Here is a 24,405-nt window from a genome sequence, read left to right on the forward strand (position 1 = left end):
GCATACCAGCTTCTTGAAATTCATACATAAGCCCCAACCCTTCAAACCAGGAGCTGCCTGCCCTAAGGTTTTCCAATGTAGCATTTCTGTCTACATGACTTTATTTCCAGATGGAATGACATTCCTTTTGCATCACAGAGACAAGCCAAGGGAACAACACTTTCCTTTTGCACCTGGACCACATCATATACATTTCATGTACACTCAAGTCCCAAGAAAAACTAGCAGACTGAAAGGCCTCATTGGCATGCTGGCTCCTGCTCTCAAGAAACAGTACTGCTGTTTCATTAATTCAGGGAAACATGAAAAACAAAACAAAGAAATAAGTATAACCCAGGGAAAAATCAGTTTTTCTGCATGGAGAACAGTGTGGATGTTCTGAGAAAATACCTAAATATATCATCTTGAGTCTTCCTCTGGTTCCTTGGGTGACTGACAGCACAAGCAGGTGGTCTCTTGTTCTGACCAAGCACAAGCAGCCAAACTTGGATGAAGCAGCTGGCCTTTTTACCATGACCCATTTATCAGAAGCTGTGTTCTTTTCCCACTTACTGGCAAGATTTTGGTACTGCTAGGTGTGTAGGATGTTCCCAGCAAAAGCTTCAGAGGCCCTTTGGATGGGTGGCTAAGATGTGTGAAATGGCTGGAAAAGCTTGCAGTGTCCAGAGTTTGGGTGCTTGGCTCTCAGTTTTATCTTGCAGAATTTGGTTAAAGCTGGAAGTCAAGTGAAGTTAACTGGCCAAGTTCTTGGTTAAGAGACCTTCAGGATTCAAGAGAAGATGGTGGAGGGTCACTGACTGGGCAGTTCCCTAGCTGGCTTCTTGTGCTGCTACATCCCGGGCAGTTGGAGGAAGGGGAAATGGCCAGCACTGCAGTTTGCTAGGCAGAGGCTGAGTGCTGGGTGCTAGGGAAGTGTTATGGTTAGGTGGACAGATCAGGTCTGAAAGAGGACATACCTGAGGAAGCTGTGCAGTTCAAGCTTGTAATGCTCCTACAAGAGTTTTTGATATCTACAGTTCTAATACTCTCAATGCTTCTGATTTCAGAAGCAAAGCCTGGCTGGGAATTTTAGGCCCTTAGGAGTTTTTTAAAATCCTCACATGAGTACATGTTTATAATTTTAGGGTGGAGGGAGAAGGGGAGAGACAGAGACAGAGAGAGAGAGGAGAGAAATGCCAATCTGAGAGAGCTATATGGATTGGTAGCCTTCTGTACACACCCTAACTGGGGACCAAATCCCCAAACTTTTCTGTATGGGATTACATTCCAATCAACTAAGCAATCTGGCCAGGGACAGACTCTTAGGGTTTTGCATCTGCCAGCCAGCCATCTGTCTCTTTATTGTTGCCCAAGCTATGCACTGTAGTCTTTGACAGTTTCCCATTGTTTCTTACTACTGACTACCAAGCTAGCATAAAAGAAGGCCTATGGCAATGAGCTTTAGAAACAAGTTGTCTCAAGGAAAACCTGAGACAACTTCTGTAGTATCATTTTTTACTGGAAAATGTTTAGGGACAACCATGGCTTTTCCACCGGTAAATACATGCAAATATAAAATAGAATGGTGTTTCTGTGTAGTTTAAAAATGAAGCTTATTCAGTTGTTTTGTTATGTCAAATAGGGAAAAAAAGGATTTATAAAGGAAAATACACTATTGACCTTTATATTTTTCTATGTAGTTACCTTTCCCTCTGTTATTTCATCAGATGGCTTCATATTTCTGTCTTGAGTTCTTTATTTTACTCTTAAGGTCTCCCTTTAGTATTTCTTGGAGAGCAGTACTAATAATCCCTTAATTCCTGCTTCATTTTTATCTATAATTTTGTTGAATCTAAAATGCTTGGTTGGACACAATGGAATTCTATGTAGCAGAAAGAAAGAAGGAACTTCTACCATTTGCAACAACATGGATGGAACTAGAGAAAATTATGCTTAGTGAAATAAGCCAGGCAACAAAAGAAAAATACCTTATGCTGTCACCTATTACAGGAAACTAATGAACAACACAAACAAATGAGCAAAATTGAACCAGAGGTATGTAAACAAGAAGTAGACTAACAGTAACAAGGAGGGAGGGGGGGAAGAAAAGAAGGGTGTAAGGGGAAGGATCAAGTAAAAAAAAAATATATATATATATATGAATGACACGGACAGGGGCAACTGAGTGGAGAATAAATGTGGGGGAAGGGAGGGACAGGGTGCAGGGAAGCAAGAGGGTTAAAAAAGTGAGACAACTGTAATGGAAAAACAAAAATATTTTTTTAATGGGGGAAAAATGAAAATATGAAGAATGGAAATGCCAGTTCAGTGAATATTAGGACAAAGATTTTCCTTCAAGTTGTATATTTTTCTCCCTATTTGATCGCTCCAGAGTTTGGCATTCTAAACAAATAAGTAATGACATAGGTTTCTTTGCATAGAACTAATAAGACCAGTTGTTAATAGAGGTTCCTTTTTTTTTTTTTTGACCAAGTCTTTGACTGGAATGTCAAGCCTAAAGGAAACATACTTGGGCTCAGATTGTTACCAAAAAGCCCTGAGGAACTGGGAATGACTTTCAAATGTAATAAAAGCCCGTGAGATAAAAGGCCTGGTACCATGGTTGGTTGTGTGACCCACAGCAATCTTTCCAGGGAAGGAACGAAGGTTGTTTTCCTGAAAGATGGCTAGAAGGGACCTTAAGGAGCAATGAAAAACCAGAAAGACTTGGAAAAAATAGGTGTGTACAGGCAAGGATGAATGCCAGATATGTGGCTCAGCTCCTGTGCCCTGAAGAACAGACTGAGGGTCACCCCAAATATTCCTTGGGTAAGTTCCAGCAAAGCAGAACTAAAGATCATAAGTGATCATTTACTGCTCTTGTTATGTTTATGTAAACAAACAGGATAAATTAAAAATGGACTTAATGTAGTCCCTTTAAAGACAAGGAGGGTAACCTTAGGGAGAAAAATTATTATTCAAGGAAAATCACAATGATCAGTAGTGGAGTATAAAATAGGGCAACTAACCGTCTTAAAAGTTTCTTCTCATTTAAAATATGATTTCACTTGAAAATTAAACCATGTCTGTGATATCATCAAAGATATTCAAGTTGCAGGCAAATAGAATTTCAAGTGACTTGCAACTGGATGTCTTCCCAATAAGATAGTCTTACAGATTTAGAGACTTGTTTGTGGGTTATGTTACATAAATTAACACGTGTTTTCTGTTTTCAAAGGACATAAACCTATGATCACATTACCTGAGTGATTGTCTGTACGCATAAGCCTCACTTAATCCTCTCTGCAGCGCTGCCTCCTGGGACTCAACGGTTTGGCTGAACTAAATGGATGGGTTGGTGAAGAATGGGGTGGTCTGTGGGGTTCACTTTAAAACGGGTTTCTCTTTTCTATCCTAATGGCTTGGACAGAAAAGGCCCAGAGGTCTGAGAGGGGGAAAAACCTAAACTATTTACCTCAGCCCAAACTAAGTATAATGGGCAAAAGGGTTTTGGACAGGCGAGATGTGCCTAGCACACCTTCTTACAAAGAAGCCTTTTTTTTTTTTTTTTTTTTTCCTTCCCTAATATGGAACATTGAAAAATTAATCCCTGCCTTCTGTCATCTAGTAGTTATGGATTGAATGATGTCTTTTAACCCTTTTCGCCAAATCTGTTGCCACCAGAACACAACAAGGACACCAGCCTGTTAAACCAAGCACGCTGTTGACCGCAGACAGCCAACTGACCTGGAGTCTGCACGATCCTTCCCCATGTGGGAAGGCCACCCTCCCCTCCACACCCCCACTCTTATTAGGGTTTTCTGGACCCAAGGGTAGGTAGGACGACGACCATGTCCAGCTTGAAGCAGCTAGAGGAGCTTGAGACCTTCGCCTATTGTCCTTTACAAGATTACAAAGGGTCCTAATATTTGAGAGGGGGGGATAGTTAATTTTTATGAACCAAGGGTATGGACTTGGGGTGATTGCTGGCGGAGGGGGGTGCTCGGTGGAGGGGAACAGGGGGGAGAAAATTGGAACTGTTGTAACAATATAATCAATAAAAAACATTATACAAAATAAAAAAAAAAGAGAGAGGACCCAAATAAATAAAATCAGAAATGAAAGAGGAGAAATCAAAACTGATACAACAGAAATACAAAGGATTATAAGAAATTATTACGAACAACTGTGTGGCAAGAAATTTGACAACCTAGGGGAAATGGACAAATTCCTGGAAACCTATAGTCTTCCCAAACTGAATCAAGAAGAAGCAGAAAGTCTGAATAGACCAAAAACAGCTAGTGAAATTGAAGCAGTAATCAAAAAACTCCCAGCACACAAAAGGCCTGGACCGGATGGCTTCACAAGTGAATTCTACAAAACATTTAGGAAAGAACTAACTCCTATCCTCAGACTATTCCAAAAGATACAAGAAGAGGGAAGACTCCCAAACTCGTTCTATGAAGCCAGTATTACCCTAATTCCAAAACCAGGTCAAGACACAACAAAGAAAGAAAACTACAGGCCAATATCGCTGATGAACATAGATGCTAAAATCCTCAACAAAATATTGGTAAACCGGATCCAGCAACACATTAGAAAGATCATACACCACGATCAAGTAGGATTCATCCCAGGGATGCAAGGATGGTTTAATATTCGCAAGTCAATAAACGTAATACAACACTTAAACAAAATGAAAGACAAAAACCACATGATCATATCAATAGATAAGGAAAAAGCATTTGATAAAGTACAACACCCATTTATCATAAAAACTCTCAGCAAAATGGGAATAGAGGGAGCATACCTCAACATAATAAAGGCCATATATGAGAAACCTGAAGCCAACATCATACTCAATGGGCAAAAACTGAGAGCATTCCCCCTGACAACAGCAACAAGACAAGGATGTCCGCTCTCTCCATTCCTATTCAACATAGTCTTGCAAGTTCTAGCCACAGCAATCAGACAAGAAAGAGAAATAAAAGGCATCCAAATTGGAAAAGAGGAAGTAAAACTGTCATTATTTGCAGATGACATAATAGTGCACATAGAATCCCTATAGACTCCACCAAAAAACTACTCAACCTAATAAGAGAATTCGGCAAAGTAGCAGAATACGAAGTGAATATTAAGAAATCAAAGGCATTTTTATTTTTTTAATTTTTATTTTTAAATGTTTTTTATTGATTATACTGTTACAACAGTTCCAATTTACTCGCCCTTGCTCCCTTCCACCCAGCACCCCTCTCCCCAGAAATCCCTCCCAAGTCCATACCCCTGGTTCATAAAAATTAACTATCTCCCCTCTCTCAAATATTAGGACCCGTTGTAATCTTGTAAAGGACAATGGGCAAAGGTCTCAAGCTCCTCTAGCTGCTTCAAGCTGGACATGGTCGTTGTCCTACCTACCCTTGGGTCCAGAAAACCCTAATAAGAGTGGGGGTGTGGAGGGGAGGGTGGCCTTCCCACATAAGGAAGGATTGTGCATACTCCAGGTCAGTTGGCTGTTTCCAGTCAACGGCATGCTTGGTTTAACAGGCTGGTGTCCTTGTTGTGTTCTGGGGGCAACAGATTTGGCGAAAAGGGTTAAAAGACATCATTCAATCCATAACTACTAGATGACAAAAGGCAGGGATTAATTTTTCAATGTTCCATATTAGGAAAAAAAAAGGGGGGAGGCTTCTTTGTAAGAAGGTGTGCTAGGCACATCTCACTTGTCCAAACCCTTTTGCCCATTATACTTAGTTTGGGCTGAGGTAAATAGTTTAGGCTTTCCCCCTCTCAGACCTCTGGGCCTTTTCTGTCCAAGCCATTAGGATAGAAAAGAGAAACCCGTTTAAAAGTGAAGCCCACAGACCACCTCATTCTTCCCCAACCCAGCCATTTAGTTCAGCCAAACCGTTGAGTCTCAGGAGGCAGCACTGCAGAGAGGATTAAGTGAGGCTTATGCGTACAGACAATCACTCAGGTAATGCGATCATAGGGTTATGTCCTTTGAAAACAGAAAACACGTGTTAATTTATGTAACATAACCCACAAACAAGTCTCTAAATCTGTAAGACTGTCTTATTGGGAAGACATCCAGTTGCAAGGCACTTGAAATTCTATTTGCCTGCAACTTGAATATCTTTGATGATATCACAGACATGGTTTAATTTTCAAGTGAAACCATATTTTAAATGAGAAGAAACTTTTAAGACAGTTAGTTGCCCTATTTTATACTCTACTACTGGTCATTGTGATTTTCCTTGAATAATAATTTTTCTCCCTAAGGTTACCCTCCTTGTCTTTAAAGGGACTACATTAAGTCCATTTTTAATTTATCCTGTTCGTTTGCATAAACATAACAAGAGGAGCAAATGATCACTGATGATCTTTAGTTCTGCTTTGCTGGAACTTACCCAAGGAATATTTGGGGTGACCCTCAGTCTGTTCTTCAGGGCACAGAAGCTGAGCCACATATCTGGCACTCATCCTTGCCTGTACACACCTATTTTTTCCAAGTCTTTCTGGTTTTTCATTGCGCCTTAAGGTCCCTTCTAGCTATCTTTCCGGAAAACAACCTTTGTTCCTTCCCTGGAAAGATTGCTGTGGACCGCACAACCAACCATTGTACCAGGCCTTTTATCTCACGGGCTTTTATTACCTTTGAAAGTCATTCCCAGTTCCTCAGGGCTTTTTGGTAACAATCTGAGCCCAAGTATGTTTCCCTTAGGCTTGACATTTCAGTCAAAGACTTGGTCAAAAAAAAAAGGAACCTCTATTAACAACTGGTCTTATTAGTTCTATGCAAAGAAACTTATGTCATTACTTACTTGTTTAGAATGCCAAACTCTGGAGGGATCAAATAGGGAGAAAAAGTATACAACGTGAAGGAAAGGCTTTGTCCTAATATTCACTGAACTGGCATTTCCATTCTACATATTTTCATTTTTCCCCCACTAAAAAAATTTTTTTGTTTGTTTTTTCCATTAGAGTTGTCTCACTTTTTTAGCCCTCTTGCTTCCCTGCACCTTGTCCCTCCCTTCCCCCACACTTAGTCTCCACTCAATTGCCCCTGTCTGTGGGTCATTCATATATATATATATATATATATATTTTTTTTTTTTTTACTTGACCCTTCCCCTTACACCCTTCTTTTCCTCTCCCCCTCCTCCGTTGTTACTGTTAGTCTACTTCTTGTTTACATACCTCTGGTTCAATTTTGCTCATTTGTTTGTGTTGTTCATTAGTTTCCTGTAATAGGTGACAGCATAAGGTATTTTTCTTTTGTTGCCTGGCTTATTTCACTAAGCATAATTTTCTCTAGTTCCATCCATGTTGTTGCAAACGGTAGAAGTTCCTTCTTTCTTTCTGCTGCATAGAATTCCATTGTGTAAATATACTACAGTCTTTTGATCCACTCATTTACAGATGGGCATTTAGGTTGTTTCCAGCACTTGGCTATTGTAAATAGTGCTGCTATGAACACTGGAGTGCATAGGTTCTTTTGAATTCGTGTTTCAGGATTTTTCGGATATAATCCTAGCAATGGAATTGCTGGTTCAAAAGGCAGTTCCATTTTTAGTTTTTTAAGGAAATTCCAAACTGTTTTCCACAGTGGCTGCACCAGTCTGCATTCCCACCAGCAATGCACCAGGGTTCCCGTTTCTCCGCATCCTCTCCAGCACAAATGGTTTGTTGATTTGTTGATGATGGCCATTCTGACTGGTGTGAGGTGATATCTCATTGTGGTTTTTATTTGCATCTCTCTGATGGCTAGTAATGTTGAGCATACTTTCAAATGTCTATGGGTCCTGTGTATGTCTTCTTTGGAAAAGCGTTTGTTCAGGTCCTTTGCCCATTTTTTAATTCGGTTGTCTGTCTTCTTGATGTTGAGTCATATGAGTTCTTTATATATTTTGGAGATCAATCCCTTGTCTGAGATGTCATTGCCGGATATATTTTCCCATATGGTCGGTTTCCTTTGCATCTCGCTGATGTTTTCTTTAGCTGAGCAGAAACTTTTTAGTTTGATGTAGTTGCATTTGTTTATTCTTTCCTTTATTTCCCTTGCCTTAGGAGATATATCAGTGAAAATGTTGCTACGTGGGATATCTGAAATTTTCCTGCCTATTTTTTCCTCTAGGACTTTTATGGTATCACGGCTTACATTTAAGTCTTTGATCCATTTTGAGTTTATTCTGGTGTATGGTGTGAGCTGGTGGTCTAGTTTCATTTTTTTGCATGTCCCTGTCCAGTTCTCCCAACACCATTTGTTGAAGAGGCTCTTTTCATTCCATTTGATGTTCTTTCCCCCTTTGTCAAATATTAGTTGACCATATGAACCTGGGTTTATTTCTGGGCTCTCTATTCTGTTCCATTGATCTATATGTCTGTTTTTATGCCAGTCCCAGACTGTTTTGATTACCGTGGCCTTGTAGTGCAGTTTTATATCAGGTATTGTGATTCCTCCTACTGTGTTCTGCCTCAAAATTGCTGTGGTTATTCGGGCTCTTTTTTGGTTCCATATAAATTTTTGAAGTATTTGTTCTAGGTCTGTGAAATATGTTGCTGGTATTTTAATAGGGATTGCATTGAATCTATAAATTGCTTTGGGTAGTATGGACATTTTAATGATGTTGATACTTCCCATCCATGAGCATGGTATATACTTCCATTTATTTGTATCTTCTTTAATTTCTTTCTTCAGTGTTTTGTACTTTTCTGTGTACAGGTCTTTTACCTCTTTGATTAAGTTTATTCCTAGGTATTTTAATTTTCTTTTTGCTATGGTAAATGGGATTTTTCTTTCAGTTTCTATCTCTGAGTTTTTATTGTTGGTGTATAAAAATGCCTTCGATTTCTTGATATTGACTTTGTATCCTGCTATTTTGTCGAATTCACTTATTAGATTGAGTAGTTTTTTTGTGGAGTCTAAAGGATTTTCTATGTACACTATCATGTCATCTGCAAATAATGACAGTTTTACTTCCTCTTTTCCAATTTGGATGCCTTTTATTTCTCTTTCTTGTCTGATTGCTGTGGCTAGAACTTGCAAGACTATGTTGAATAGGAATGGAGAGAGCGGACATCCTTGTCTTGTTGCTGCTGTCAGGGGGAATGCTCTCAGTTTTTGCCCATTGAGTATGATGTTGGCTTCAGGTTTCTCATATATGGCCTTTATTATGTTGAGGTATGCTCCCTCTATTCCCATTTTGCTGAGAGTTTTTATGATAAATGGGTGTTGTACTTTATCAAATGCTTTTTCCTTATCTATTGATATGATCATGTGGTTTTTGTCTTTCATTTTGTTTATGTGGTGTATCACGTTTATTGATTTGCGAATATTAAACCATCCTTGCATCCCTGGGATGAATCCTACTTGATCGTGGTGTATGATCTTTCTAATGTGTTGCTGGATCCGGTTTACCAATATTTTGTTGAGGATTTTAGCATCTATGTTCATCAGCGATATTGGCCTGTAGTTTTCTTTCTTTGTTGTATCTTGACCTGGTTTTGGAATTAGGGTTATACTGGCTTCATAGAACGAGTTTGGGAGTCTTCCCTCTTCTTGTGTCTTTTGGAATAGTCTGAGGAGAATAGGAGTTAGTTCTTTCCTAAATGTTTTGTAGAATTCACTTGTGAAGCCATCCGGTCCAGGGTTTTTGTGTGCTGGGAGTTTTTTGATTACTACTTCAATTTCACTAGCTGTTATTGGTCTATTCAGACTTTCTGCTTCTTCTTGATTCAGTTTCGGAAGACTATAGTTTTCCAGGAATCTGTCCATTTCTTCTAGGTTGTCAAATTTCTTGCCATACAGTTGTTCGTAATAATTTCTTATAATTCTTTGTATTTCTGTTGTATCAGTTGTGATTTCTCCTCTTTCATTTCTGATTTTATTTATTTGGGTCCTCTCTCTTTTTTTCTTGATGAGCCTGGTTAAAGGCTTGTCAATTTTGTTTATCTTTTCAAAGAACCAGCTCCTACTTTTGTTGATCTTTTGAATTGTTACTTTAGACTCTATGTCATTTAATTGTGCTCTGATCTTGATGATTTCCTTCCTTCTACTTGATCTAGGCTTTGCTTGTTGTTCTTCCTCTAGTTCTTGTAGCTGTAGGTTAAATTTTTTATTAGAGATTCTTCTAGCTTTTTTAGGCAGGCTTGTATTACTATGAACTTTCCTCTTAAGACTGCTTTCGCTGTATCCCATAGGTTTTGGGTTGCTGTGTGTTCATTATCATTGGTTTCCAGGATCTTTTTGATTTCTTCCTTGATGTCATTGTTAAACCATTCATTATTTAATAGCATGTTTTTCATTCTCCATGAGTTTGAATGTGTTTGAGTTTTTTTCTTGAGGTTGATTTCCAATTTTAAGCCATTGTGATCTGAGAAGATGCTTGATATCATTTCAATTTTCTTGAATTTATTGAGGCTTGTTTTGTGTCCTACCATGTGGTCTATCTTTGAAAATGTTGCATGTGCACTTGAGAAGTATGTATATTTTGCTTCTTTGGGATGAAAACTTCTATATATATCGACTAAGTCCATTTGATCTAAAGTGTTGTTCAGTGCCTCAATATCTTTGGTGTTTCTTTGCTTTGAAGATCTGTCCATTGTTGACAATGGGGTGTTAAAGTCCCCTACGATGAGTGTGTTGCTGTCTATATCTTTCTTGGAGTCTTTCAAAATTTTCCTTACATATTTGGGTGCTCCTAAGCTGGGTGTATATATATTTATAAAGGTTATATCTTCTTGATGGATTTTTCCCTTAAGTATTATGAAATGCCCTTCTTTGTCTCTTTTTATGGACTTTGCTGTGAAATCTGTTTTGTCTGATATAAGTATTGCTACCTCGGCTTTTATTTCATGTCCATTTGCTTGAAATACTTTTTTCCATCCGTTTACTTTCAGTCTGTGTAGGTCTTTTGTTCTAAGGTGGGTCTCTTGTAGACAGCATATATGTGGGTCATTCTTTCTAATCCATTCAGCTACCCTATGTCTTTTAATTGGAGGGTTTAATCCATTTACATTTAAGGTTATTACTGATAAGTACTTATTCATTGTCATTTTTCCCCTTTGTACTCGTGTTCTTCTCTGTCTCTCTCTGTTTCTTTATCTTCTTAGAGCAGACCCTTTAGCATCTCTTGCATTGCTGGTTTGGTGGAGATGTATTCTTTTAGTCTTCCTTTGTCTGAAAAACTCCTTATTTCGCCTTCCATTTTGAATGAGAGCCTTGCTAGGTAGAGTATTCTTGGTTGTAGGCCTTTGTTTTTCATGGCTTGGAATATTTTTTGCCATTCCCTTCTGGCTTGTAGTGTTTCTGCTGAGAAATCTGAGGATAGCCTTATTGGAGCTCCCTTGTATGTTATTAGTTGTTTCTCTCTTGCTGCTTTTAGGATTCTCTCTTTGTCTTTGAATGTTGCCATTTTAATTATGATGTGTCTTGAGGTGGGCCTGTTGGGGTTCATCTTCATTGGGACGCTCTGTGCTTCCTGGATTTGCATGACTCTTTCTCTCCTCATGTGAGGGAAGTTTTCTGTCATTAGTTTTTCAAAGAGGTTTTCTATCCCTTACTCGTCTTCTCCTTCTAGAATTCCTATGGTATGGATATTACGTTTCCTGTTGTCCTGCAGCTGTCTTAGAACCCCTTCAGTCTTGTTCAGTCTTTTTTCATTTTGTTGCATTGTCTGGGAGTTTTTGCGTACATTGTTTTCCAGCTCGCTGATCCGATCTTCTGCTTCCTCTAGCCTGCTTTTAATTCATTCTACTGTGTTCTTCAATTCAGAGATCATATACTTCATTTCCTCCTGGCTCTTATTGATAGCTTCTATGTCCTTTTTGATGCTGGTATAATTGTCAGTAAGTTCTTATAGTTCTTCTGGAGTTCACTGTAGTTTTTCTGGAGTTCTTTGTAGTTTCTGCTGAGCTCATTTAGGTTTTCCATAATCCATGTTTTAAAATCCGTATCTGATATTTTGCTCCCCTCTATTTCATTTAGCACTCTTTCTGGGGATTCTACCTTTCCTTTTGATGGGGGGTTGTTTCTCTGTCTCCCCTATTTTGTGATTCCTTTTGTTTGTTGGTGCTTCTTAGAATGATCTGTTCTTTCTAGTTCTGCCTCTGGTAGCGTCAGATCATGTGCCAGACTGGCCCTAGGCAGCCTATTGGAGACTTCCAGTGATCTACTGCCTTTGTTTCTCTTCTTTAGTTGTTACTATACTCAATCTGTGGTTGGCCGTCAGTCTTAAGGACCGTGGGTGTGGCAACTTAATTCCTGTATGCAAGGCTTTTATTTCCCCTTATTATGACGCCACTTGGCGGGGAATGTTCTGCTGTACTGGGGCTGAGTCAGCATTGGCTGGTCCTGGGAGGGGGTTAGTGTAGCTTCCACTTACTCCTCCGCCCTCTTGGATCTCCGTCTGTGTTGTTCTTCATGATATTTCTTTAATCTGTCCGGTTGTATTTCAGCTACTTTTTGGTGGATCTTTTCCTCTGGTTAGTTGATTTAGAGTCACTCTGCCCACCTTGTCTTGAGATCTTTTGTGAAGGTGCTGCTAAAACATAATTACACAACCCAGGCAAGAAACCCACAGCCTCCAATGTCTCCCCCAAATACAATCTCACTATAGGCTGCAAATGAGCCCATGTTAATATACTTGTGGAGATACTGGGACTCTTATTTCATAGGAGAAACAGAAAGAAGTGGTTTTAAATGAAGGAAGGGTAATTTTTTGAGCTGGAAGTTGATAGAGTATTAATATTAGCAATTGGGATCAAGGTTATGTAAGAGATCAATTAACACTTACACTGTCTGTTTGAAAAGGACGGGAGGGTTACAGTGTGGAGTGAGAAAGTGGAAGTGTATAGTATTAGGATTATATAATCGGTATATACTATATAATTAGCATGGGATGTAGGGTAGACACAACAGACATCCAGGTAGACAGACAGCCAGAAATTGAAAGAGAGGAGTGGGGAAGTTAGAAGGTAGGAAACAGATTGAGAGAGAATTTTTTAAGAATAAAAATACAGAGTACAAAATAGTAAGACAGGAAGGGAGAGAGGAAAGAGAGAGAGAAAGTAGAGAAGAGAAGGGTAGGAGAGAGAACAAAAGGAGATGGGGAGGTAGAAGAGAGGGGACTGGATTAAAATTCTTTTTTAAATTATATATTATAAAAAAGATTAAGAGATTAAAACATGATATAAAGTTGCAAGATAGAGAGAAAGTTTGAATATAGAGAGAGAGGAATAGGAGATAGGAAAGCAATAGGATTTGGGAGGAAAAGATCTCAGAGGAGGGAAGAAAATCAGGAGGACGAGGAGATATTAGGGAGGGGAGGATTGAAATTGAAGAGTTGACAAAAGATAGGATGAAGGAGAGAAATACAAGAGGTAGAGAAAGAAGTGAGGGCATGGGGTAGAAAAAGAGAAGGGGTAAGATTGGGAGAGTAAAGGGAGAGGGGGATAGATTAGAATTATAATTTGAATATTAAGAGATTAGAATATAAAGTGGAATAGGGAGAGAGAGAGAATATGTATAGGGAGAGAAAGAAAATAAGGACAAGGGATGAAAGAAAGACGAATGTAGACTGAAGGGGGACAAAATAAAAAAAGAAATTTAATAAAGTTGAAGGTGCGTAGCGCAGAGAAAGGAGAGGGTGAGAAATGGAGAGAACTTAAAATTATAAAATTAAATGAGAATAGGATGAAGGGGAGACATGCTAAGGGGAGAGAAGGGAGGGAAGGGGAGGGGAGAAAAGGAGAGAGAATAAGAAGGGACTGACGGTAGGGGTAGTTAGAGAGTGAGGGATAAAAGAGTGACGATTTTAACTCAATTCAACTTTTATGCACAGTCTCTGGGTATTTTTGGTTTGTTTGTTTTTTGGTTTTTCCTTCCTTCCTTCCTGAGTCCGCTCCTATTCAAAATTTTATGAGTTTCAAATCTTTTCTGGTTGGTTGGCTGGCTGTGGGAGGGTTCTGCTTGATTCTGGGATTGCTAGTCTTTTTTTCATGGGCCTACCACCACTCTGCTGTGAGCTGCGTTTAGTTGTCCTCTCCTCAGGCAGCCTCAGCCCTCCTCAGGCTTGTCCAGCTACTCCTTCCCTCTGTTGGTCCAGCCTGTGCCTGCCAGCAATCCCCACCCTGCCTCCAGTCCTGTCTCTATTCCAAGGCTACAGCTTCTGCTCTCTTCCCTGTCTATATGCCTGCGCACCCTGTCTCTCTCCCTGTCTCAGGATCGTCCTTTTGTTGTGCAGGACTCTGGCACAGTCGGTCAAAGTGCTGGGCCCAGTCGCCCTTTCCTGCCGAGGGCCTCTCCCCTAGTCTGGAGCTTTGCAGTGGCTTTCCTGCGTGTGTTCTTCTCCTTGCCCCAAAACTTTCTCTATTCCGAGCTACAGCTTCCACTGGCTTCCCTGTCTATCGGCCTGCATGCTCTATCTCTCTCCCTGCCACAGCACTGTCCCTTTGTTCTGTAGGATTCTAGTGTGGTTGGTCAGCGCAGCACTCTCTTACCCCGGGGCTCTCTGCCAGTCTGGAGCTCTGCAGCAGCCTTTCCCTGCGGCCCCTTCTCCTTGCCCTAAAACCGTCTCCCCTCCAGAACCTCCGCCTCCGCTCTCTTCCCTACTTACACACCCTGCGCGTCCTATTTCCCTCCTAGCCCCAGACCGGCCTTTTATTCTATGGGATTCTAGCGTGACTAACGAGCAAACACTGGTTTCAAGAACGCAGTTCTCCCCTGGTCTTGAGTTCCGCAGCAGCTTTTCTGTGCTGCCGTTCTCCTTGCCCCAAAACTGCTCCTTTGTCCGGTAGGTTCCTAGCGCTGGTGCTGGGCTCGCCTGGAGTACCGAACTTTCGGTCTGAGGTTGCAGCTGAGGAGGTTTCCCATTCTCGGAATGACTCAGCCTTCATTTTGTGATAAACCCCTCCACCCCCCTCCACGCTGCTCCCAGAATCTCCTCCCCGTTCACGTTATCAGATATCCACACCCACTCAGTCACTCCTCTCTGCATTTGTTCCTGGTTTCTCTCCTTAACAGGAGCGAGCTGAGAACACTGTGCCTACTCCGCGGGCATCTTTGTCCCTCCATTAGCACTTTTCTCAAAGGCATTTTTATACACCAACAATAAAAACTCAGAGATAGAACTGGAAGAAAAATTCATTTTACCATAGCAAGAAGAAAAATAAAATGCCTAGAAATAAACTTAACCAAGGAGGTAAAACACCTGTACTCAGGAAACTACATAACACTGAAGAAAGAAATTAAAGAAGATACAAATAAATGGAAGCATATACCATGCTCATGGATCGGAAGAATTAACATCATTAAAATGTCCATACTACCCAAAGCAATTTATAGATTCAATGCAATCCCTATTAAAATACCAGCAACATATTTCACAGACCTAGAACAAATACTTCAAAAATTTATATGGAACCAAAAAAGAGCCCGAATAGCCACAGCAATTTTGAGGAAGAACACAGTAGGAGGAATCACAATACCTGATATCAAACTATACTACAAGGCCACGGTAATCAAAACAGTCTGCTACTGGCATAAAAACAGCGATATAGATCAATGGAACAGAATAGAGAGCCCAGAAATAAACCCAGGTTCATATGGTCAACTAATATTTGACAAAGGGGGAAAGAACATCAAATGGAATGAAAAGAGCCTCTTCAACAAATGGTGTTGGGAGAACTGGACTGGGATGTGCAAAAAAATGAAACTAGACCACCAACTTCCACCATACACCAGAATAAACTCAAAATGGATCAAAGACTTAAATGTAAGGCGTGATACCATAAAAGTCCTAGAGGAAAAAATAGGCAGGAAAATTTCAGATATCCCACGTAGCAACATTTTCACTGATATATCTCCTAAGGCAAGGGAAATAAAGGAAAGAATAAACAAATGCAACTACATCAAACTAAAAAGTTTCTGCTCAGCTAAAGAAAACATTAGCGAGATGCAAAGGAAACCAACCATATGGGAAAATATATTCGCCAATGACATCTCAGACAAGGGATTGATCTCCAAAATATATAAAGAACTCATACGACTCAACGCCAAGAAGACAGACAACCCAATTAAAAAATGAGCAAAGGACCTGAACAAACACTTCTCCAAAGAGGACATAAAGAGGGCCCATAGACATATGAAAGAATGCTGAACATCACTAGTCATCAGAGAGATGGAAATAAAAAGCACAATGAGATACCACCTCGCAGCAGTCAGAATGGACATCATCAACAAATCAAAAAACAACTTGTGCTGGAGAGGATGCGGAGAAATGGGAACCCTGGTGCATTGCTGGTGGGAATGCAGACTGGTGCAGCCACTGTGGAAAACAGTTTGGAATTTACTTAAAAAACGAAAAATAGAACTGCCTTTTGAACCAGCAATTCCATTGCTAGGATTATATCCAAAAAATCCCGAAACACCAATTCAAAAGAACCTATTCACTGCAATGTTCATAGCAGCACTATTTACAATAGCCAAGTGCTGGATACAACGTAAACACCCATGTGTAGATAAGTGGATCAAAAAACTGTGGTACATTTACACAATGGAATTCTATGCAGCAGAAAGAAAGAAGGAACTTCTACTATTTGCAACAACATGGATGGAACTAGAGAAAATTAAGCTTAGCGAAATAAGTCAGGCAACAAAAGAAAAATACCTTATGCTGTCACCTATTACAGGAAACTAATGAACAACACAAACAAATGAGCAAAATTGAACCAGAGCTATGTAAACAAGAAGTAGACTAACAGTAACAAGGGGGGAGGTGCGAGGGAGAGAAGGGGGTAAGAAAAGGAAGGGTCAAGTCAAAAAACATGTATAAACAACAAATGGAAATGGGCAAGTGAGTGGGGACTCAATGTGGGGGAAGGGAGGAGCAGGATGTAGGGAAGCAAGAGGGGAAAAAAAGTGAGACAACTGTAATGGAAAAACAAACAAAAATATATTTTTTTTAGTGGGGAAAAAATGAAAATATGAAGAATGGAATTGCCAGTTCAGTGATATTAGGATAAAGATTTTCATTCACGTTGTATATTTTTCTCCCTATCTGATCCCTCCAGAGTTTGGCATTCTAAACAAGTAAGTAATGACATAAGTTTCTTTACATAAGACCAGTTGTTAATAGAGGTTCCTTTTTTTTTTCTTTTATTTTGACCAAGTCTTTGACTGGAATATCAAGCCTAAAAGAGACATACTTGGGCTGAGGTTGTGACCAAAAATCCCTGAGGAATGGAGAATGACTTTCAAAGGTAATAAAAGCCCACGAGATAAAAGGCCTGGTACCATGGTTGGTTGCGCGGTCCACAGCAATCTCTCTAGGGAAGGAACAAAGGTTGTTTTCCTGAAAGATGGCTAGAAGGGACCTTAAGGCACAATGAAAAACCAGAAAGACTTGGAAATGACAGGCGTGTACAGGCAAGGATGAGTGCTAGTTATGTGGCTCAGCTCCTTGGGTAATTTCCAGCAAAGCAGAACTAAAGATCGTAAGTAATCATTTGCTGTTCTTATTATGTTTATGCAAATGAACAGGATAAATTAAAAATGGACTTAATGTAGTCCCTTTAAAGACAAGGAGGGTAATCTTAGGGACAAAAATCACTATTTAAGCAAAATCACAACGATCAGTATTAGACTATATAGTAGGGCAACTAACCGTCTTAGAAGTTTCTTCTCATTTAAAATATGGTTTCACTTGAAAATTAAACCATGTCTGTGATATCATCAAAGATAATCAAGTTGCATTTAAGTAGAATGTCAAATGCCTTGCAACTGGATATCTTCCCAATAAGACAGTCTTACAGATTTAGAAACTTGTTTGTGGGTTATGTTACATAAATTAACACTTGTTTTCTGTTTTCAAAGGACATAAGCCTATGATCGCATTACCTGAGTGATTGTCTGTACGCATAAGCCTCACTTAATCCTCTCTGCAGCGCTGCCTCCTGAGACTCAACGTTCTGGCTGAACTAAATGGCTGGGTTGGTGAAGAATGGGGTGGTCTGTGGGCTTCACTTTAAAACTGGTTTCTCTTTTCTATCCTAATGGCTTGGACAGAAAGCGCCCAGAGGTCTAAGAGGTGAGAAACCAAAATTATTTCCCTGAGCCCAAACTAAGTATAATAGGCAAAAGGGTTTTGGACAGGTGAGATGTGCCTAGCACACCTTCCTCCAAAGAAGCCCTTTTCTTCTTTCTTTTTTCTTTCTCCTAATATGGAACATTGAAAAATTAATCCCTACCTTTTGACATCTAGTAGTTATGGATTGAATGATGTCTTTTAACCCTTTTCACCAAATCTGTTGCCCCCAGAACACAACAAGAATGCCAGAGCCTGTTAAACCAAGCACGCCATTGACCGGAGACAACCAACTGACCTGGAGTCTGCATGACCCTTACCCATGTGGGAAGGCCACCCTCCCCTCCACAACCCCACTATTATTATGGTTTTCTGGACCGAAGGGTAGGTAGGACGACGACCATGTCCAGCTTGAAGCAGCTAGAGGAGCTTGAGACCTTTGCCCATTGTCCTTTACAAGATTACAAAGGGTCTTAATATCTGAGACTGAGGGATAGTTATTTTTTACGAACCAGGATATGGACTTGGGTCGGGGCTGGGGGAGGGAGATGCCGGGTGGAGGGGAGTAAAGGGGAGAAAATTGGAACTATTGTAACAATATAATCAATAAAATACATAAAAAAAAATAAAAGGTAGAAAAATAGGGATCATAAAGGCCATTCTTGGGACATTTAAAAAATATTCCATGAGATTTAAATCAACACCCCCAAATTACACATTAATAAAAATTATTCTTGTAGCACAGGAAGACTGCATTGGTCATTTGATAGGTAAATCTTTTCCATCAAGTAAAAGAATTTGCATAGGTAAAAGTACATAAATTAACTAGGAAATGAACCACAAAATATAACCTCAGAGTCTATACCTTTCCTCTTCTGAAAATATTAAACACTGTTGATGCTCAATGCTGTTGAACACTACATTAAATTTTAACACTTTAGCTATTTCAAATACAGTCACAGCCACTATTTCTTTTTCTTAAAGTTATTTACAGTCACATTAGAACCAAAGGAAAAGAAGGGCAAGAAGAAAAATTAGGCAAAGGAGTTTATATTCCAGACATTTCTTTAAATCTTAATACGAGCAACCACTTTTCAGAAGTAAAGTACGTTTTTTACACTATCAATTTCACAATCACATAGTTCACCATAAACTTCACCGACTAGGAACTCTGTCACGTAAAAAAGTTTTTAATTTTCAACCAGATTTGTTATCCACATACCACTTTATAAAGTTAAGTTTACAGTGGAGGCATGTCAGTGAAAACTGTGAAGGGGACAGTTCCAAAAACACACCCTATACTAAAGCAGTGATTAAGCTAGCAAAAACTGTAAACACCCACTTTTTTAATACTCTAGAATCTCATCAGAACCTACAACAACCAAAGGATTGCTTATTGAAGAAAGAAGCTGCTATTATTTTAGTAAAAGAACACTGTAACTTCTAAGACACCTACCTACCCTTCCGTAATCCCCAGCTTGGAGGTGGACAGTACTTCTGCTGTAGCTTGCTGGTGCCACACTGGGTAATAAGAGACATTGCTCTTAGGAACACTGATGGTGGGTTTTGACCTATATAGCAGCTTTCCCCGAGGAGCAGCAGAGAGGTATGTCTTGTTTTGCCAGCCTCAGCATTTCCTCACAGCTCACAGTGTCTCCTCGTGTCAAACTGGGGTCATGGAATAACAAATAGACAACAGAAGCAGCATACGGAATGAATAGCTTATGAAGAAGGAAGTTGGAAAAGCAGATACGTGAAAGAATAGGTCTTTGAAAAGGCTCCAGGTATTCAAAGGGAATCTACAAGACCATACATGTCCATGGCAGGATGCACACTCAGAAAAGGCCTCCAAAGACTCTACACTGTTTTGTATCTGGTTGTGTGCAAAGACAAAGTGTATATGCTAAGGCAAGTTTTAAATGGCTCAGCTAACAGTTAAAGGAGTTCGCCAAACAAAGCCAATGTTATAAAGCCTGGGGAGTTTGTTTGTTGTTGTTGTTTGGTTGCTCCAGGGATTCAAGGAACTCTCTTTCAAATCACTGGATGATCTCTAAGCTAACATGAGACTTCAGAGACCATACAGGACAAAGTATACAGTGACAGTATAATTAAAATCCCTCTGGGCCCTGGCCCTGTAGCTCAGTTGATGAGTGTTGTCCTGTCCCCGATACGCCAAGGTTGTGGGTTCGATCCCTGGTCAGGGCAACAGGCAAGAAGCAAGCAATGAATGCATAAACAGGTGGAAAAACAAAGCCATGTTTCTCTCTCTTTCTGTTGTCTCTCTTTCTCAATCCAATTTTAAAAAGAAAGAAAAAAACCCAATCCACAGTTTCACTTTCCACAATTTCAATTACCAGCAGTCAACCTGATCTAAAAATATTAAACAGAAAACTCCAGATATAAACAATTCATATGTTTACAAAGTCTAATTTTGCACCGTCCTGAGGCACATGATAAAACTCAGGTCACCCTGCTCAGTCCATACCAGTGCCTGATATGAATCATTCCTTTGCCCAGTGTCTCCATACTCTATACCAGCGGTTCTCAACCTGCAGGTTTGACTCCCTTTGGGAGTCAACCACCCTTTCACAGGGGTGGCCAAAGACCATCAGAAAGCACATATATAATAATTACATATTGTTTTTGTGATTAATCGCTATGCTTTAATTATGTTCAACTTGTAACAATGAAAATACAATCTGCACCTCAGATATTGACATTACGATTCATAACAGTAGCAAAATTAGTTATGAAGTAGCTACGAAAATAATTTTATGGTTGGGGGTCACCACAACATGAGGAGCTGTATAAAAGGGTCGCAGCATTAGGAACGTTGAGAACCACTGCTCTACACGCTTCCCGCTCATTAGTCACTTAGTATCCTTCTTGTTTATCACAGAGGCTTTCATGGAAATGTGTGCTTTTGGTCATGGAATCTGTTTTTTACTTAATAATGTTCCTGAAACACAAGAGTAATTGTGTCAACTCACACAGGGTAAAGAGAAGGCACAAAGTGAAAAGATCGAAATTTTCAAGCACAAGGTAATAAAATTATAATATGAACTTTGTAAGATCTATGATAAGAATAAATCTTTTATCTGTGAATTTGAGAAAGATAACCAAATTTGTACCCATTTTGCTGTCACACTGTAACAGAACCCCTGGGCTGCTCTGATTGAAACAGAACCCACGGGTTGTTTAGTTAGGGGCCCGATTGCCCACCGCCAGAATCATAACTCTGAATACCAGAGTTTGGTGAAAAGGAAAAGAATTATTTACACATAGTCCTGCCTCCCCCTCCCAGACCTGGCCAGTCTTAGGAAAGTCAGAAACACCGTTTCCCTACTTCCTAGACATAGTTCAGCTTTACCAGTAGCTGCCAATCACTCAGTTCTGATTGGGGAGGTCCTTTCTGTGCTGTGGTGCCCTCCAGCTCTCAATTCAGGGTCGTCTGGATTCTCAGCCTCCTCGTAAACTGCCTTCTTCCTGCAAACCGCATGGATCTCCTCTCCTTCTCCAAGCAGCCTGGCAAGAGCCCCTTCTTAAAGCAGCCTGGAGACCCCTGCCCCTCCAAGCCACATGGAGGGAGCCCACAAGAGCCAGAGAGTGAGGGCGTGAGGGCCAGAGAGAGCCTGAGAGAGAGCCTCCTAGAGCCAGAGCCAGCCCAAAATGTCCGCAGCTGCTTCTCTCTCCCTCCCTGCCTCCTCTCTCCCCCTGCGTCCTCTCACGCAGTGGGTGTTGCAAACAGTTCTGACCATTCACAGAACCCTATGTAGGCTCTGTCTGCTTCTTCCATACCAGCCCACAGTCCAAGATCCCTCCCACCTTCCTGAGTCTTGGAAGTGAAGCGGAACTTTGCAACAATGTATCCAGCCACTAGCTCCAGGCATTCAAGGGCATCCTGAGAGCTGCTTCCTGCTGCCTCTCTCCCAGCCGCAAACTCTGGGGTTTGTTTTTGGACTCCCCCGTTTCTGTAACAACACCTCAAACTGCAAAAGTTACTACCAAGTGTGTGTGGATAGAAGATATCAATAGAAAATGTGTTCTGACTTACAGTACATGTATTGCCAAAAACTACTGAGGCTATAAGAAAACTTCAGCAAAGGATCCCGTGAAAAGAGTGAGTCCTCAAGCCATTAACTGAAAGTAAAGGTGATTACACAGACTCAGGAATATGTTTGGACTAAAATATAATAAAAATACTAGAGTGAGTAAGACTACAATCCTATAATTCTTATTACAGTATATTGTAATAATTCTTACATTTATTACAATTGTTGGTGGTCTCTTTTATATCTAAAATTATAATAGGCATGTACTTATAGGAATAACATAGTACATACAGTTTTTGGTATTGTTCATACTTTGAGGAATCCAATGGAGCCTTGAAAGTTATCACCTACAGAAAAGGAGGGGACTACCATACAACTGTTATAAAAAGTTTACTATATAAACCAGAAAAAGCCAGTGAACAAAACTACAATCAATAACGAGGAGCAACAACAACCCCCAGGAAGGGATGAGTCTGCTTTGCAGATTCAGTGTTCATAACTCCCTGTTTCTTACTTATTGCCCTCTCTTGAGCAAATCTGAAACTACTTTTCTTCCCAAAGACACCTTAAATGTGACCTACCTATGATCAAGCACTAAACTGCATCATACGCCTCTATTAACAGCTAATTTCAACAGTCACCTGCTGCTCACTCTCCTTTGCTTGCTCAGTTTCCCCTTAAAAAGTTTCTGCTAATCTTGCCTACTCTTCCCAGTGGAAAAAATAAACTCATCCTGATAGTCTGAGACACTTTCACATTTCTTAAGTCAAAATATTCTCTCTTTTCCAGTACTCTCTTTCAGTAAGAGTCAAGATTTAAGTAATGATTAGTTTCTGTTTGACGGCCAAATATATATAATATTCCAAATATTCAGTAGCCAACAACAACAATAAAAAAATACAAGTTATTAAAGAAACACTAAAGTTTGCGCAAGTTCCAAGAATAGTTACTAGATATTATTTTTAAATAAACCGTTGTAAATAAGCTCAGAACTACAAAAAACCATAGACAAAGTTCTAAAGGAAATCGGAACAAAAAAACCAAGTATGAACATATAACAGTATCAATATGTAATAATGAAATAAAACGAATAGAAATTGCACAGTTGAAAAGTTCAATTGCAATTAATTAAATTCAGCAGACAGGTTCAACAGATTTTAGCAAGCAGGAGAATCAGCGAACTGGAAGGCAGGTCAACGAAAATTATGCTTGGTAGAGCTAACAGTTTTGGTACGTTTTTTCGCTTCTGCATAGGGTTGAGGGGGATCTCTGTAACCTCCGATCCTTAAACTCAACCCAGTCTTCAGAGACTCGCACTGTTTTCCTACTCCGTCTCTTCAGAGGCCAACCTCTTCCGGTCACGTGAGGAGGCTTCCGCGATCTCATTGTGTGCTGAACTTCGGGAGGTGGGAGCTGCTCCAGCTGATGGGCTGATTGGTCAGAAAGGTTTAGGCTGACTCCGTCACATCTTCGCGACGTAGGAATAGACGAAGGGTGGCGAAGAGACCGTGGTCTAAGGAAACGTTAGAAGTCGGAAATGGTGGGACAACGACGAAAGCGTAGCAGGTCAGTCCGAGAGGTGCTGTGTTTGCTGCTGGGCACCGGGCGTGTAAAGTGAACAAGATCGTTTGTCCGTCTAAGTTAGTCCGTGGACAAACTTACGGCCTTTTTCCTCGTAGGGTAACTGCAGCGGGAACAGGTGTGTGGGTTTGGATCGGAATAAATGCAGTGCGGCTGATAGTTTCGAACCAGCAAGTTTATGATGAGGGAGACCGACAATGCAGCCCGGACTGGATAAAGGGTTCGAGGCAGGGACTTGGCTGCTGCGACACCACGTGCGACCAGTCGTGCAAGGTCACCGCACAGTCCCGGGAGTCTGGTGTCCAACCTCCTAGCCTACGCTTTCCCAGTGGTTAGCGTGGTGGGTGGCGCCGTCGCTGGCAGGAGGACGTTAGGTGGTTTGCAGAACTCTCGAAAGGGTGACCCCAGGAAGCGAAGGCGACATTGTTCAGTAGTTAACTAATGGCGCTGACCTAGGGTATGCTACGCTACATTTTATTTATCTTCCTTTCCTGTCCGCCATAACCCAAACTGGTGGGACAGCGATTCACAGCCGTTTTTTAAATGTCCCAAGAATGGCCTTTATTATCCCCACTTTTCTACCTTTTAATCTGCCATAAGTAATACTGACTTGCAAAGAGGATACTGTTTTTCTGCTTCTATAATGTAGAATAGTTTGGTGGCAAATAGTTTCTAGGACTTGTGCTGGTAGTTTAAAAGATGGTTTTTTC

The 24,405-nt window shown here is 40.3% G+C and overlaps 1 protein-coding gene across 1 annotated transcript in view; it reads left to right on the forward strand.

Moving 5' to 3' along the window:
• The first annotated feature begins 23,660 nt into the window (after positions 1-23,660).
• LOC149990276 (gamma-taxilin-like) overlaps positions 23,661-24,405 on the forward strand; it is an 88,168-nt gene continuing 87,423 nt past the window's right edge. Inside the window, exon 1 of the mRNA XM_090265490.1 lies at positions 23,661-23,680. The gene's annotated coding sequence lies outside the window, so the exon portion shown is untranslated. The remainder of the gene's footprint in view (positions 23,681-24,405) is intronic.

Source organism: Furipterus horrens, unplaced genomic scaffold (assembly GCF_987537825.1).
Source record: "Furipterus horrens unplaced genomic scaffold, mFurHor1.1.pri manual_scaffold_19, whole genome shotgun sequence".
Classification (NCBI taxonomy): domain Eukaryota; kingdom Metazoa; phylum Chordata; class Mammalia; order Chiroptera; family Furipteridae; genus Furipterus; species Furipterus horrens.